The sequence below is a fragment of the Bubalus kerabau genome, chromosome 13 (genome assembly GCF_029407905.1).
Source record: "Bubalus kerabau isolate K-KA32 ecotype Philippines breed swamp buffalo chromosome 13, PCC_UOA_SB_1v2, whole genome shotgun sequence".
Lineage (NCBI taxonomy): Eukaryota > Metazoa > Chordata > Mammalia > Artiodactyla > Bovidae > Bubalus > Bubalus kerabau.
In genome coordinates, this window is record NC_073636.1 from 62,356,868 (window position 1) to 62,370,634 (window position 13,767).

General features: G+C 44.1%; 1 protein-coding gene across 8 annotated transcripts in view; it reads left to right on the forward strand.

Annotated features, from left to right (window-relative positions):
* The first annotated feature begins 4,213 nt into the window (after nt 1–4,213).
* The window catches only part of KIF3B (kinesin family member 3B), a 38,129-nt gene continuing 28,575 nt past the window's right edge, over nt 4,214–13,767 (forward strand). For 2 of the 8 annotated variants that reach the window (XM_055544748.1, XM_055544746.1), the window contains exons 1-2: nt 4,216–4,387; nt 5,630–5,753. The gene's annotated coding sequence lies outside the window, so the exon portion shown is untranslated. The other 6 variants (XM_055544751.1, XM_055544750.1, XM_055544754.1 and 3 more) reach the window with 5 other exon arrangements.

A 13,767-nucleotide genomic window follows, 5' to 3' on the forward strand; every position in this document is an offset into this window, starting at 1 on the left:
TGCTCCTGGCCATTAAAATGAGATGTCTTCACAAGACAAGTCAGATAGGGACTGAGCGAAGTTTCACGACACAGTGAGCTTCATTCCAGCTAGGTGGCTACTGGGTGCATGGAGGCTGCTGGGGAGAGGTGTCTTCACTGAGTGACAGTGAGGAGGAGGACTGATGGAGATCTTTGGTAAAGAGATGTCTGATTATAATTGGATTTTTTCTTGCCTAAGAACGGAAGGAGAAGGGGGCAACAGAGGATGAGATGGTTGGATGGCATCACCGACTCAATGGACATGAGTTTGAGCAAACTCTGGGAGATGGTAAAGGACAGGGAAGCCTGGTGTGCTGCAGTCCACTGGGTTGCAAAGAGTCAGACACAACTGAGAAACTGAACAACAGAATCCCTTTCTTATATTCAAGGAATTCTCATTTTGTAAATGAAGGCAGTCTTCTCCCACCATAGAAGCCAAAAGCCAGGTATTTGCCTTTATAGTTCCCACTGCAGGTATGAGATGGGCAGGTGAGTCAGGCTCAACCAATCAGAGCTTGGGTTACAAAGAAGCTGAGACTGCCAGCAAACCTCATGTGGAGGGTAGGTGAGAATGATGTTGAGATAGTGACCATGGCCAGATATCTGTGGTGAAAGTTGGGTACCCAATGTCCTCACCAGATGACTCCATGGTATAAGGTGTCACATGACCTGGTGTTGTCATTCCTGCCCACTTCTAGAAGTTTCCTGATGAGTTTTGAACTTCTCTCTTTCTCTTTTTTTAAATTTATTTATTTGTTTGTTCTGGGTTTTAGTCGTGACATGTGAACTCATAGCTGTGGCATGTGGGATCTAGTTCCCTGACCAGGGATTGAACCTGTGCCTCCTGCTTGGGGAGTGCGGGGTGTTGGCTACTGGACTATGAGGGAAGTCCTTGAACTTCTTATTTAATGAATTGTGTTTCTGCTTATCATCAGCCAGAGTTGATTACTACTGCTTAAAATGAACTGACACAGTGGCGTTCACTGGAATTAGACCAGATCGTTTCTAGGCTGGAGTTTGCTCTGCAGGGGAGCTGGAGTGGAGGGGTCTCTGCTTTGGTCCACATGATGTCCCCATATCAGGACCCACTCATCCTGGCCCCACTGACCTCTTTCCCTGCTGTTGCATTATCACCCTCTTTCTTCTCCCTCAAACTTAGCAAGTCTCCAGAACTGGGAGCTTGGGAGCCCTGCTCTGACTTGTAATGACTTCTTCCATGCCGTGAATCCTCTCTCCAGGTCTTTAGAATTCAGAACATCCTTTCCCTATTTTTCTGCTGAAGCAACTCCTTCTTGAGCAATAATTGTCTCAAAGTCTAAGTTGGGTGGAAAAGGGGTCACAGTGTGAAAGCAAATGGAAACATACTAAATAATATATCAAAATAGTACCCCACCATACTTGGGTGAATAACCACCTGGTTTGCCCAGCTGAGAGTTTTCTTGGGAGATGGGACTTTCTTCCCCATGCTGTGTGGTTTATGGGATCTTAGTTCACTGACCAGGGATTGAACCTACGTCCTTGGCAGCGAAAGCTCAGAATCCTAACCACTGGACTGCCAGGGAATTCCCTGGGAGATGGGACTTTTGACTGATATCAAACAGGAAAAGTTCTGTGCAAACAAGGATGAGATGATCACCCTATACTTTAGTACTATTATTACTAATCCTGTTTTTCTACACAGTTTTATATAGCTTGCTAAGGACAGAAGCAAGACCAGGCTGTCATCAACAGGCCCTTATCAAAGTTTTTTTCTTTCTGATAAGTGAAAAAAATTCTCAATGTTATTTCAATTTTCATTTCCTTTAATATGAGTGAGCAGAGCATCTTTTTATGTTTGAAAGCTATGTTTTCTATACCCTTTCTCTGAACTAGCTATTTATACTCCTTATGTACCTGTTTTTTTTTTTAATTATAAATATAGGCATCTAGTATTGATTGATTTTTTTTCTCCTTGACTCCTGCTTATATGACAGTAAGGAATAAAAAATGTATCAGCCCACAATGTGAATAGAAGAGGAGGCAGACATCAGTGGTCCAGAAATTTTGGCAGACTTACAGCAGACAGAGACAGAAGAGAAGTACTGACTTTAACAGGAGGAGGAAGTTACGATCTAATGCCTGCAGAGAGGAATATTGATAACTGAAAGGTGAGCCCAGAATCCTTTCGTAGAAGAAATGGATGTTAAAGTTGAGGAAATCTCCCAGAGAGTAGAACAAAAAAAGCCAAAAAGAGGGATGAAAGAGAAAAACAATGAGAAAATTAGCTCAGTCCATTAAACACAATTTCTAAAGAAGTTTAAGACATATAGAAAAAAATAGCAATCGCTACAAAGAAAACAAATGAAAAAGTGTGGAAGAAATAAAACATAAACCCACATTATTGGGTTCAGTAGAAACAGTGTTTGTAGTTATTATAGGGTAAACATGATTCATCCACTTAACTATATTGAATAATGCTGGGTAGGCACGTAGAGTAGGTTAACATGTGAAGGGAAGTAAGTAAGGACCCAAAGGATGATTCAGAGTCAGGTATCTTAGTTGGGGCCAGCTAACTGCTGTAACAAAAATTTTCCTTGTCTGAGTAGCAGAATCTAGTAAAAGTTTATTTTCTTGTCTAGTTTGGACAGCTGTCTACTAAGAAGTGTCTCATTGATCCAGATTCCTCCTATTCTGCAACTCAGCCATCTCCTAGAGCCTTTAAGTCCTTCACTTTCAAGTCCTTTAAAGTCCTTCACCTTATAGCTGAGGAAGTATAAACAATTATATGAGAGGTTTTTATGAGTTAGGCCTGAGAATGGCATACATCATATTCATTTGGCCAGAACTTGGTCTGAACCACTGGGAAGGTTGGGAAATGTTGTCTAATTGTGTGTTTAGGAGCCAGAAAATAATGTGAGGGGAGCAAGTAGCAATATTTGCCATATTAGACAAAGGTAGGATGTAGGGTGGCGAACAGGTATTCAGAGCTTCCCAGATGGCACGAGTGGTAAAGAATCCATTTGCCAATGCAGGAGACATCTGAGACAAGGGTTTGATCCCTGGGTCAGGAAAGATACCCTGGAGTAGGAAATGGCAACCTTCTCCAGTATTCTTGTCTGGAAAATTCCATGAGCAGAGGAGCCTGGAAGACCACAGTCCATGGGGTGGCAAAGAGTTGGACATGACTGAGCATGTACGGACCCCACGTATTTATCGAGCACCTACTATGGACCAAGCATGGCAGATACAACAGCATGTGGTAGTGGGTAACAGCAGGTCGAGTTCCTGGGGGAGGGGGTGTGGAACCTGGCCTTAGAGGCGAATGTGGCTAGAACGGAGTTTTACTGATTCTGTAGAAAGTAGTAAGGGCTTTGGACTTGATTTTGAAAGAAATGGAAGTCCATTAAATGGTATTGAGCATAATGTGACCCAATCTGCTTTATGTTTTAAAATGATCACTTTGGCCACCTTGTGGAAAATAGATTGGGAGGTCAGGACTGGACACAGGAGTAGGAGTAGAGCTTAACTATGTCAGGGAGGCTAGAGATGAGGGCAACACCTGGCCTGATGTGATGGCACTGGGGATAGAAAAAGGTGGATAGGAGAAATATTTAAGAGGTACTGGTTCAGACGATAAAGAATCTGCATGCAATGCAAGAGACCAGATTTGATCCCTGGGTCAGGAAGATCCCCTGGAGAAGGGAATGGCAACCCACTCCAGAGTTTGCCTGGAGAACTGCCTGGAGAATTCCAAGGACAGAGGAACCTGGCTGGCTACAGTCCACGGGGTCGCAGAGCCGGACACGACTGAGCGACTAACGCGTGCACATACACACTCTAAATAAGAGACATGGTGACTGACTTAATGGGGTGGGAGGGGCATGTGAAGGAGAAAGAAGGGACAGGAATGATTGCTAAATTTTTGGATGAGTGGTCTGTGGGACTCTAAATGGGAGTTTGAGACATGAAAGCACTTTAGAAAAAAGGCCAAAGGGCGCAACAAAGCCAGTGCGTTACATTTTACAGATGGAGAAACTGAGGCACGAGATACTAGCAGGCGGAGTCAGACCGTGTATCGCTCGTCTCACACCCCCTTAGATGGGTGAAAGGACCGAAGGGTCTTGGGTACCTACTAAGGGCCAGTACCTGGCCGGGCCCGGCCCCTCCCTGCCCTGCCTGACAGACTGTCAATGACCGTCATTCGTGTCTCAATAAAGTTATTGAAATTGACACTGGTTGCTAAGGAAGTAGGTCGCCGAGCCGGTTGCTAAGGAAGTGAGCGGCCTCGTTCTCTCCCCATCCGGGGCAGCGGGGAACGGCTGAGCCAACGGCTAAGCCTACGGCTCGCCGCCGCCCCCGCAGCCGTCCGCTTTCAGCTCGGGCTGCAGGTGAGTCGGGGTGGAGCCGCAGGGCTGCTGGGCAGGGCCGATCTTTCCGCCGCATGGTATCTTCCCTTGGAGGCCCGCGGCGGCACCACCGACAGGCTTTGCAGCTCCGGCAGCGGGAGCATCTTCTGCCCTGCCTCCTGGGCATCTTCAGGCAGTTCTGACGGCCTCGTCCCCTTCTCCCCCAAGCGGGAGTGCGGCCCGACCCTAGACCCGGCCGCGAGGGGTGGAAGTCAGAGACGGAGCTCTGGGGAGAAGCGGGAGGGAGAGGGGAAGCGGTAAGGGAGGTGGGAAAGCGAGAGCTTGGGGTCCAAATCTTGGCGCTGCCCCTGGCTCACTGTGTGACCTTGGGCAAGTCCCTTTCCCTCTTGGCCTCAGTTGACCTGTTTGCCCAGTGGGGTCCTAACACTTGCTGCTCGGCGTGTTTAAGATATTGAGCCGTGTATGCTGGAAGTTCCCTCCGTGGGGAGGAGAAGGGCCAAGAGTCCAACTTGAAGTCCGAGTGTCTGGATTTGAGACTCTGCATCTCCACTTAGTAATGGTGTTGGCTTGGGCAAATTAATCTCTGAGCCTTCTTTTCTTATCTGTAAAATGCGTTAATGAACTGCAGTGGGAATCAGTAAGACGGGTATGTCAAGTAGCTTGGCACATAGTAAGTGCTCAACAGGCTGTTAGGAGGCATGTGGGGTGGTTTGAGTAAAGCTTCCTTGGAGGGGTTGACTTTGAGACAGGTAGGGTTTAGGTATGTAGTGCACCAGCTCATATGGATGTTCCTCCCTTGTTGACATCCCCTCTCAGTTTTACTTCTTCATTCTGCTAAGAGCAAGGGAGGTGGTGTGGATTTCTGCAAAATAGTCCTGGTGGGGTAAACCCTGGGGTCAAGTCCTTGTTGATAGTTGAGGTTATGGTTTTATTTTTTTACTTAGGTCTTGTTGACTCTTCCAGAAGACAAAGAGTTATGTTTCTGTCTTTTGAGAAGTGCTTGAAACAGTAATAGCTATTTCCAAGTGTGATTGGCCCTTAAACAACACAAGTTTGAACTGTGTGGATGCGATTTTTTTTAAACGAAGTTATGTACTTCACCTTTATGTATAAAGAACTTGAGCATCCATGGATTTTGCTATCCACATGGATTTTGGTATCCACTGGGGCTCCTGCAACCAATTCCCCGCAAATACTGAGGGTCAGCTGTATATGATTAAGAAGCACTTTTCAGGTATATTATCTCATTTAATCTTCACATAGACTTTGCCAGGTAGGTGGTGATGTCATCTCCATTTCGAAGATGAGGAAACTGAGGCTAAGAAAAGTGAATGACTTGCCTAAGAATTTTATACCTATTAAGTGTTGGAGCTGGACACACTTCCAGGTAAATCCTGTATTTTCTTCTCCGTACCCTTATATCTCTGATTTCTCAGCGGTTCTTTTGTTCCTTCTGACTGCTGTGGCTAGAGGCTTTTCTTCCACTGACAAGGAAACAAGATCTTACATAAAGCTTCAGTTAAATAGATACCATCAAAGTGTGAACTTCAGAACAGAGTTGGAATGTTTAAAGGGGTTTCTCTGTCCTCCTGACCCCTCCTCTTTAAAATGAGAGGAGTAAGCTAATGGGTCCTTTTAGTGCTATTGTGCAATTCTGATGGCATGCTAGTGGTTTAAAAGCATGGAATGAAGCTGCCTGGCTTCAAATCTTGGCTCTGCTGCTTCTAAGTTGTGTGCCACTGAGTAATTTGCTTTACCTCTTTGTGCTACAGTTTCAGCATCTGGAAAAGTAGGGTAATAATAGTATCCACCACCCATGGCTGTTGTGAGGATTTATGTACGCCTAATACATGTGAAGTGCCTGGCAGTTTTGGTAAACATTAGCTATTGTTATTTAGGCTTAACATAGCCTAAATAACGGAGAAGGCAATGGCACCCCACTCCAGTACTCTTGCCTGGAAAATCCCACGGATGGAGGAGCCTGGTAGGCTGCAGTCCATGGGGTCACTAAGAGTCTGACACGACTGAGTAACTTCACTTTCACTTTTCACTTTCATGCATTGGAGAAGGAAATGGCAACCCACTCCAGTGTTCTTGCCTGGAGAATCCCAGGGACGGGGAGCCTGGTGGGCTGCCGTCTATGGGGTCACACAGAGTCAGACACAACTGAAGCGACTTAGCAGCAGCAGCAGCCTAAATAACCTGAATTATGCTTTATATTCTAATGATGGTTAGTGAATGAATAAATTAAAGCATATGCTGATGTTACTAGGTCTTGTCAACTTCACAGGGTCACTGAATTCATAAAACAGTAGCTGTCATAGTATGGTATAAATGTCACTGTTACAGGGTTGCCCCAGGAACCTGTAATCCCATGTCAGAATGGATTGCAAAGAAAAACAAAAGCTGATGGTCAGATGCCAGGTCTGGTTGTCGGACTCCCAGTTCAGTAAATGTTTACCAAATCCCTATTTGCCAAGCACGTGGGGCATGTGGAGATCAGCCCCAACTCCACATTCTTCAAGGACCTCGGAACTTAATTTGCATATCGCTAGCATTTCAATTGAATTTGATGTGAGTTCATGTCTTGTGTTTTCCCCTCCTTGGTGTAAAGATGTGGTTTCACATCTCTTGTGTCCTTAGGTTTCTGTTGGGTGCCTGGGCTAGAAGTCTTGGCTTGCTCTCTAAGCCCTTTATCCACTGATTTATGGGTCTCTGAGAAAGAACCTTCTGTTGTGCTGGTTAATAATACAGGGCCCTCTTTATGGTGCCTAATGGTTTACAAGAATGCTTAAATGTGTCTTCACTCATTTGGTCTATCAGTAACCCTGTGAGGACAGGAAGGTGCAGATTGAGATTCCCATTTTGCAGTCGAGGGACCTGAGGTAAGAAGCCAGGCTGCTAGTGGGTGGCCCATTTCACATTGACCTTCAGGCCTTCTGACTCCAAGTTCAGTGCTCTCGCCCTACTGGCTCAGTTTCATTCACTTGCTGAACACGTGGTGTGTGTCCCGTGCAGTTCTAGCCTGGAGCTGTGATGGTCGAGAGGTAGGTGAGGTCCTTGCTCACATGCAGCTTCCATTCTAATGGCAGTAGCAGAAGAAGAAACCGGTAAATGAATGGAAATAAGTACTCTGAAAATAGTAAGACAGTGTGTCATAGAGAGTAACCTCTCCATGGGGGTGCTGCCACTTAAACTGGGTGCTATTCTAGGATGATGACATTTTTGCTGAGATTTGTGGCCAGCCATTTGAAAATGGCAGAAGAGCAGGGGTAAAGCCTCTTAGGTGGGAATAAGCTTGGTAAATTCTGGGAACCAAAAGAAGACTCAGAGTGGCCGGAGCAAGTGGGTGTGTGGGGGATGGGTGGGAGTGAGGCTTCAAGTCCTGCAGGGCCTGTAGCCCAGAGCACAGAGGTGGGCTTTTATTCCAGAAGCAATGGGAAAGCATTGAAGGCTTTAAGAAGGAAGTGATATGATCTGTTTTGTGTTTTTTAAAAATCACTTTAGCCTCTATGGCCAGTGAATTTTAAGAGGTATAAGAATGGCAGCCTATACAGTTGCTCAGAGGCCAAGTGAGAGGTGATGGTGGCTTTCTAGGGTGTTGGCAGTAGAGATGGTATGAGAGGATGGATTGGGGTTGTGTCATGGAGGTGAAACCAGTGGGATGGTGGTTGAGGGCAAGGAATCATAGATGATTCCTGGGTTTTTGGCCTGAGCAATTAGGTAGATTTTGCTGGTGCCATCTGCCTTGAAAAGGATAAGACAGCTTTTTGGTAAGGTGCCCTGTGTGGAAGAATTAGCTCTGGTTCCCGTGAACCCTTGGAGGAGAGGCACAAGGTATAAACATCCCACTTAGAGCCTCTGGGGAGGAGATCCTACAGGATAGACAGCCAGGTGCGTCTGTTTGAAGCCTCCCCCAGGACATCAGAAGCCCTACTGTTCTTGAAGTCTGGCTCTTTGCCAGCTTGTGGAGTGGCAGGTGCGGGCTGTGCCAGGGCAGTGCCCATCTGTTTCATTGCTGTTGGCGTTGCTGTCCTAACTCAAGATCTTCGCTGATGAAGGTTCCTGGGGGAAGGCTGGCCAACTCTGGGAGACAGAATGGAATCACTTGTGAAGTTCAGTGCCTCAAATGGCCACAGTCTGCCTGCCATAGTGGTTCTTTCTTGGCCATCAAATGACATTTCTAAAGTTTCAGAGCTTTTGATTTGGGAATCCCTTGAGAAGCTGTTGTGTTCTGCTAGAATTCCTAGAGCAGCCTTGAATGGAGTATCTCTTCAGAGCAAGGGAATTTGAGCTGCCTTTTCATTTATGCTAATAACTGCCTTGGTAAATTTAGACTTCACAATGTTGTAGATTCAGCACTGTGAATAGTAAGACTAATAATTTACCACCTCCGCTTGTCTAGCTTTGTTTTCAGTTTAGAATGCTCTTTCCTGCACATTCTTGTGTACTAATGTTTAGTTAGTTGAGATCATGTGGCACATATATTTTACCTAGTTTACAGGTGAAGCGTTGAGAGGGCATTCATTTTGGTCAATAATATTAGATACTTGGTAAGGTGCAGGGCTAGGTAGATCCTTGTTGGTCCAGGGCTGTTCTGTATGATCAAGGCACCCATGTGCCCTGAGAGCTTATTAGAAAGGTAGAATTTATGTCTAGATATAGTCAACCAGTCTGCATTTTACCAAGATGCGCACCCCCAGGGTGTTTCCTGGGTACATTAAAGCTGGTGGTGCACCCCTTCAGTAATAAGTCACAAAACTAGGACTTAACCAAACATAATGGTAATAAAAGTACAGGCTTTCCTTGTTTTATTGTGCTTCACAGATACTGCTTTTTTTACAATTTGAAGGTTTGAGGCAACCCTGTGTTGTCAGGTGATGGTTAACATTTTTTGGGGCAATGAAGTATTTTTAAATTAACAATTGCGTTTTAATTAAACAATTGCATTGTTTCATTAGACATAATACTCTTGCACACTTAATAGACAACAGTATAGTGTAAACATAACTTTTATATGCTCTGGGGTACCAAAAAATTTGTGTGACCTGCTTTATTCCAAGATTTGCTTTATTATAGTTGTCCAGAGCCAAATCTGCAGTATCTCCAAGGTATACCTGTAACAGGAATAGCTCACATTTATTGATCCAAATGCTGTCCTTTCTTTGCATGCATTGTTTCGTTTAGTCCTCACAGCAGCCTGGTAACTGAGTACTGTTATGAATCCCATTTTCCAGAAGAGGAAAGTAGAGGCACAGAAAAGTCAAATAACTTACCCAAGCCTGCTGACCCCATGTCCACTGCTCTTCAGCCACTCCTTGTTCATCTGTTTTTCAGGTGGGCAGCACCTCCCTGATGTCTTGTCAAAGGCCTTTCTTTCCCTTTTGTACCCAGGTGACTAACTTCAAATGCTGATGAAGGAAAAGTGACTTCATAGAATGACTGAAGAAATCAGGGGGAAAACCCTTGGTGTTTGAATATAATTCTGGATGTCAGTTACTTGACTGACAGGCATTAGACAGATAACCCGATTGGTGAGATAGGCTACCTGTCCCTCTTCTTAGCTCTAACTCAGGCCTGAAACATGAAGCAGGTAGGCACTGTGAGCTTGTATTCTGAATCATTCAGACCTGAACTGCTTCTATATTCTGGTGATAACATCTGTACCAATGAGGAGAAGCTGGCTAAAGTCCTATGCCACCAGCTGACTAATTGCAAAAGATTCCCTTTGTTGAGCCTCAGCTCTCCCTGTCTGCTGGGTGGGATTTTCCTTTCTATATCCCCTTATCTCCACAATCTTAGAAAGAGTTCTTGATCAAAGCCTGTACCATCACAGGAAATTCTGATGTGAAAAGGCAGCAGGATCTGGGTGGAGACATGAATTATAAGCACAATTCTGCCATTTGCTGTGTTACCCAAGGCAAGTAACTCAGCATCTCTGGCCCTCAGTATCTGTATAGGCAAAATGGACATGGGGTGGTCTTCCAAGGCTCTTCCAGCGCTGCCTGAAAGACAGCTTTGAGTTGGGTAATCTTTTCCTTTTCCTTGGTGACTTGATGCAGTGCTTTCTCCCAGGCCTTCCAGGGTGGGGCTTTGAGAGCTCTGTCTTGGCAGTCAGAGATCCTTACTGTCAGCTCATCTTATCAGCACAGACATCTGCATTGCTGCCTGGGATGTTCCTGTTTAAGGCTCAGTTGGTCTTGGTGACACACTGTGTCCCCTCACTTTGTCACACTGATAGCAGACGGAGAGCTCTTCACACACAGGCACGTCTATCTTTAGCATGCTGGTGTATTTAAATCATAGTTTGCATTAGAGAGCATCAGTGATAATTGTGGTGGGTGTGGTTTTATTTTTATAATTTTTGGCAAGATATTTGCAGCAGTTGCATTTTGTCATATTTGAACATAGTGTATAAATGGAAGTGGGTCCAAGTGAAATAGAAGTTGTAATAGATTCTTGGGAGCTGAGACTGGACATGCTGTTACCCACCCTGGGGTCCTTCATCCCCTTCAGCACTGGTTTCTAGAAGGACTTGCTTTGAGGCTTTCATGTGTGATGTAAATTAAACAGAGGCTAAAGCTCATAGTACTGTCTCCAGCGGCATAGGGGACTGCAGTAATCATTACTTTATAATAACCTAAGCAAAAAAGTCTAGCTAGTAAATCATAAAAGATTCCATCCAGATAAGCTAAAACGTCAGCTTGAGTTACTTAAGATAACCGCAAGAAGATAGTTCTTGGTGGAAATAGTTACGGGTTTTGCAAGGTCTGCAATAGCAGGTTAGATTCTAGCCCAAGAAATACATGGTGTTTTTCCCTCCTTGTTTCTTCAATTGTCAGCATTTTTTTTTTTTCCCCTGACTATAAAAATAATGTCCACTGAGGAAAAATGAGGAAAATCCTAAAAAGATTAAGATTCACCCTGAAATAACTACTGTTAAATCATCTTACTGTCCAAAGGAAAATGCATTCCTAAATGTGTTTTATCTCATGGATATGCAGTTCTCACCTGTTTCCCTAATCATTGTCGTTTAGGCTGGTTTCAATACTTAATGCTATGAGTAATGCTACAGTGAACATCTTAAAGATTATCTTTGCATAAGTTTGTATTTACGTTTCTGATGATGTTTTTAAAATTAAAACAATATTTTGGTTGCGGTGGGTTTTCTTTGCTGTTCACAAGCTTTCTCTAGTTGCTGAGAGTGGAGGCTCCTCTCTAGTTGTGGTGCTCAGGCTTCTCATGGTGGCGTCTCTTGTTGCAGAGCACAGGCTCTAGGCAACGGGCTTCCATAGTTGCTCCATGTCACATGGAATCTTCCTGGAGCAGGGATCGAACCCATGTCCTCTGCGTTGGCAGGCGAATTCTCATCCACTGTACCACCAGGGAAGTCCAAGTTTGTTTGTTTGTTTTTTAACGAGGATCGTTTTTTAAGTTTTTATTGAACTTGTTGCAGTATTGTTTCTGAATTTTATGTTTTGGTTCTTTGACCTGGAGGCATATGGGAACTTAGTTCCCAGACCAGGGATTGAACCCGTACCCCCTGCTGCTGCTGCTGCTAAGTCGCTTCAGTCGTGTCCGACTCTGTGTGACCCCATAGACGGCAGCCCACCAGGCTCCCCCTTCCCTGGGATTCTCCAGGCAAGAGCACTGGAGTGGGTTGCCATTAATCCTTCTCCAATGCATGAAAGTGAAACGTGAAAGTGAAGTCGCTCAGTCATGTCCAACCCCCAGCGACCCCATGGACTGCAGCCCACCAGGCTCCTCCGTCCATGGGATTTTCCAGGCAAGAATACTGGAGTGGGGTGCCTTTGCCTTCTCCGCATACCCCCTGCAATGGAAGGCAAAGTCTTAACCACTGGCACCCCAGGGAGGTCCCCTTGTGATTTCTTTAAACTGGATCCTTTCCTTGTTAAAAAAAAAAAAAAAAAGTAATTGTAAAGGCAGCCTCCTAAATAATGTTTTTAACAAGATAGTGTCTAAACAAAGTTGAAAAGGCAGACATTAATAGTTCAGTGGGGAGGGATTGCCTTTGAAAAAGGTATTCTGATTCAGTTTCAGCTTACTGGTCCACTTGCAGTTGTCTTTTCATATAGTTGCTCTCAATGTGTATTTCCAGTTTTGCATTTGGAGATGTTCATTTAACGTTTCATAACCATTTTTCCGTATTTTCATGTTTACTAATTATGAACTAGTAAACTTTCCCTAGCAGTGGGCACTTATGATGTTTCTGGCTTTTAATAATCACATATAGTGCTGTGGTGAGCATCTTTGCTTCTCTGCCAGCCTCATAAGAGAACGAACAATTCTAAATAAATTAGTTTAGGGAAAGTTAGAACTTTATAAAGTTCAAAAGGAAAACTGTACCTTTTCCTTCTTAAAATTTGATTAGGACCCTCTAAAGACATCTTTTAAAAAAAAGCTTCATGAGATATAATTCACATACCATAAGGTATCTTTTAATAATTTTTGTCAGCCTTCTTTGCTTTCTCCTTAATCTGTTTTTCTTTCTTCTTTTATTTAATTATTTGACTGCACCAGGTCTTGGTTGCGGTACACAGAATCTTCGATCTTCGTTGTAGCACACAGAATTTTTAGCTGTGGCGTGTGGGATCTAGTTTCCTGACCAGAGATTGAACCTGGGCCCCCGGCATTGAGAGCATGGAGTCTTAGCCCCTGGACTACAGTGAAGTCCCTGTTTTTCTTTTTGATACAGAGTTCCTTGTGAGTAGGACTCAGAACATGAGACTTTAACTTTTAAACCCTTCATTCTCTGAACAGACTATTGGCTGGTGACATTAACCAGAAATACTATATGTACGTTATCAGTTTTGTGCAGTGGATGAGCTGTGAGAGCAAGCATGTCTTTATGGAATCAGACAGTGAACCATGATATTTTTGATGGACTTCTGGAAAGGAATTTTTAAAATGTAGCCAATTCATTATATTACTGAAACATCCTGTGATTTATGGGATATTCTGTTTGATCAACTTTGGAAACTGTTTACTATAAAGGTAGCATATGTAGGCAGCTGCTCTAACATTAATGTACACACCAGAATCACCAGCGATGTTGATAATGGGACTCTGATTTTGAGGATTTAGCTGGGATTAGATTCTAGGGGTTACACCAAGTGGGACGGGGGATGATTTTAGGTGACTCTCCGATACAACATCCTAAATTCTGTTGAGTTGACACTGTGAGAGTTATTCCTTCTGAAACTCTTTTGGCTCTTCTGACTATGTCAAGAAGAGAATTTGGTTCCAGTCTTTCTTAACGTGTGCTAAGTTCCCTTTCTAACCGAGGGAGATCAGTTCTGGGGCCTTAGGTAAGCTGAAGTTATTTAGTTTGAATTTAGTAACACTGTTGTGTGTCCTTATATTTATTTTCAGTTACCTTC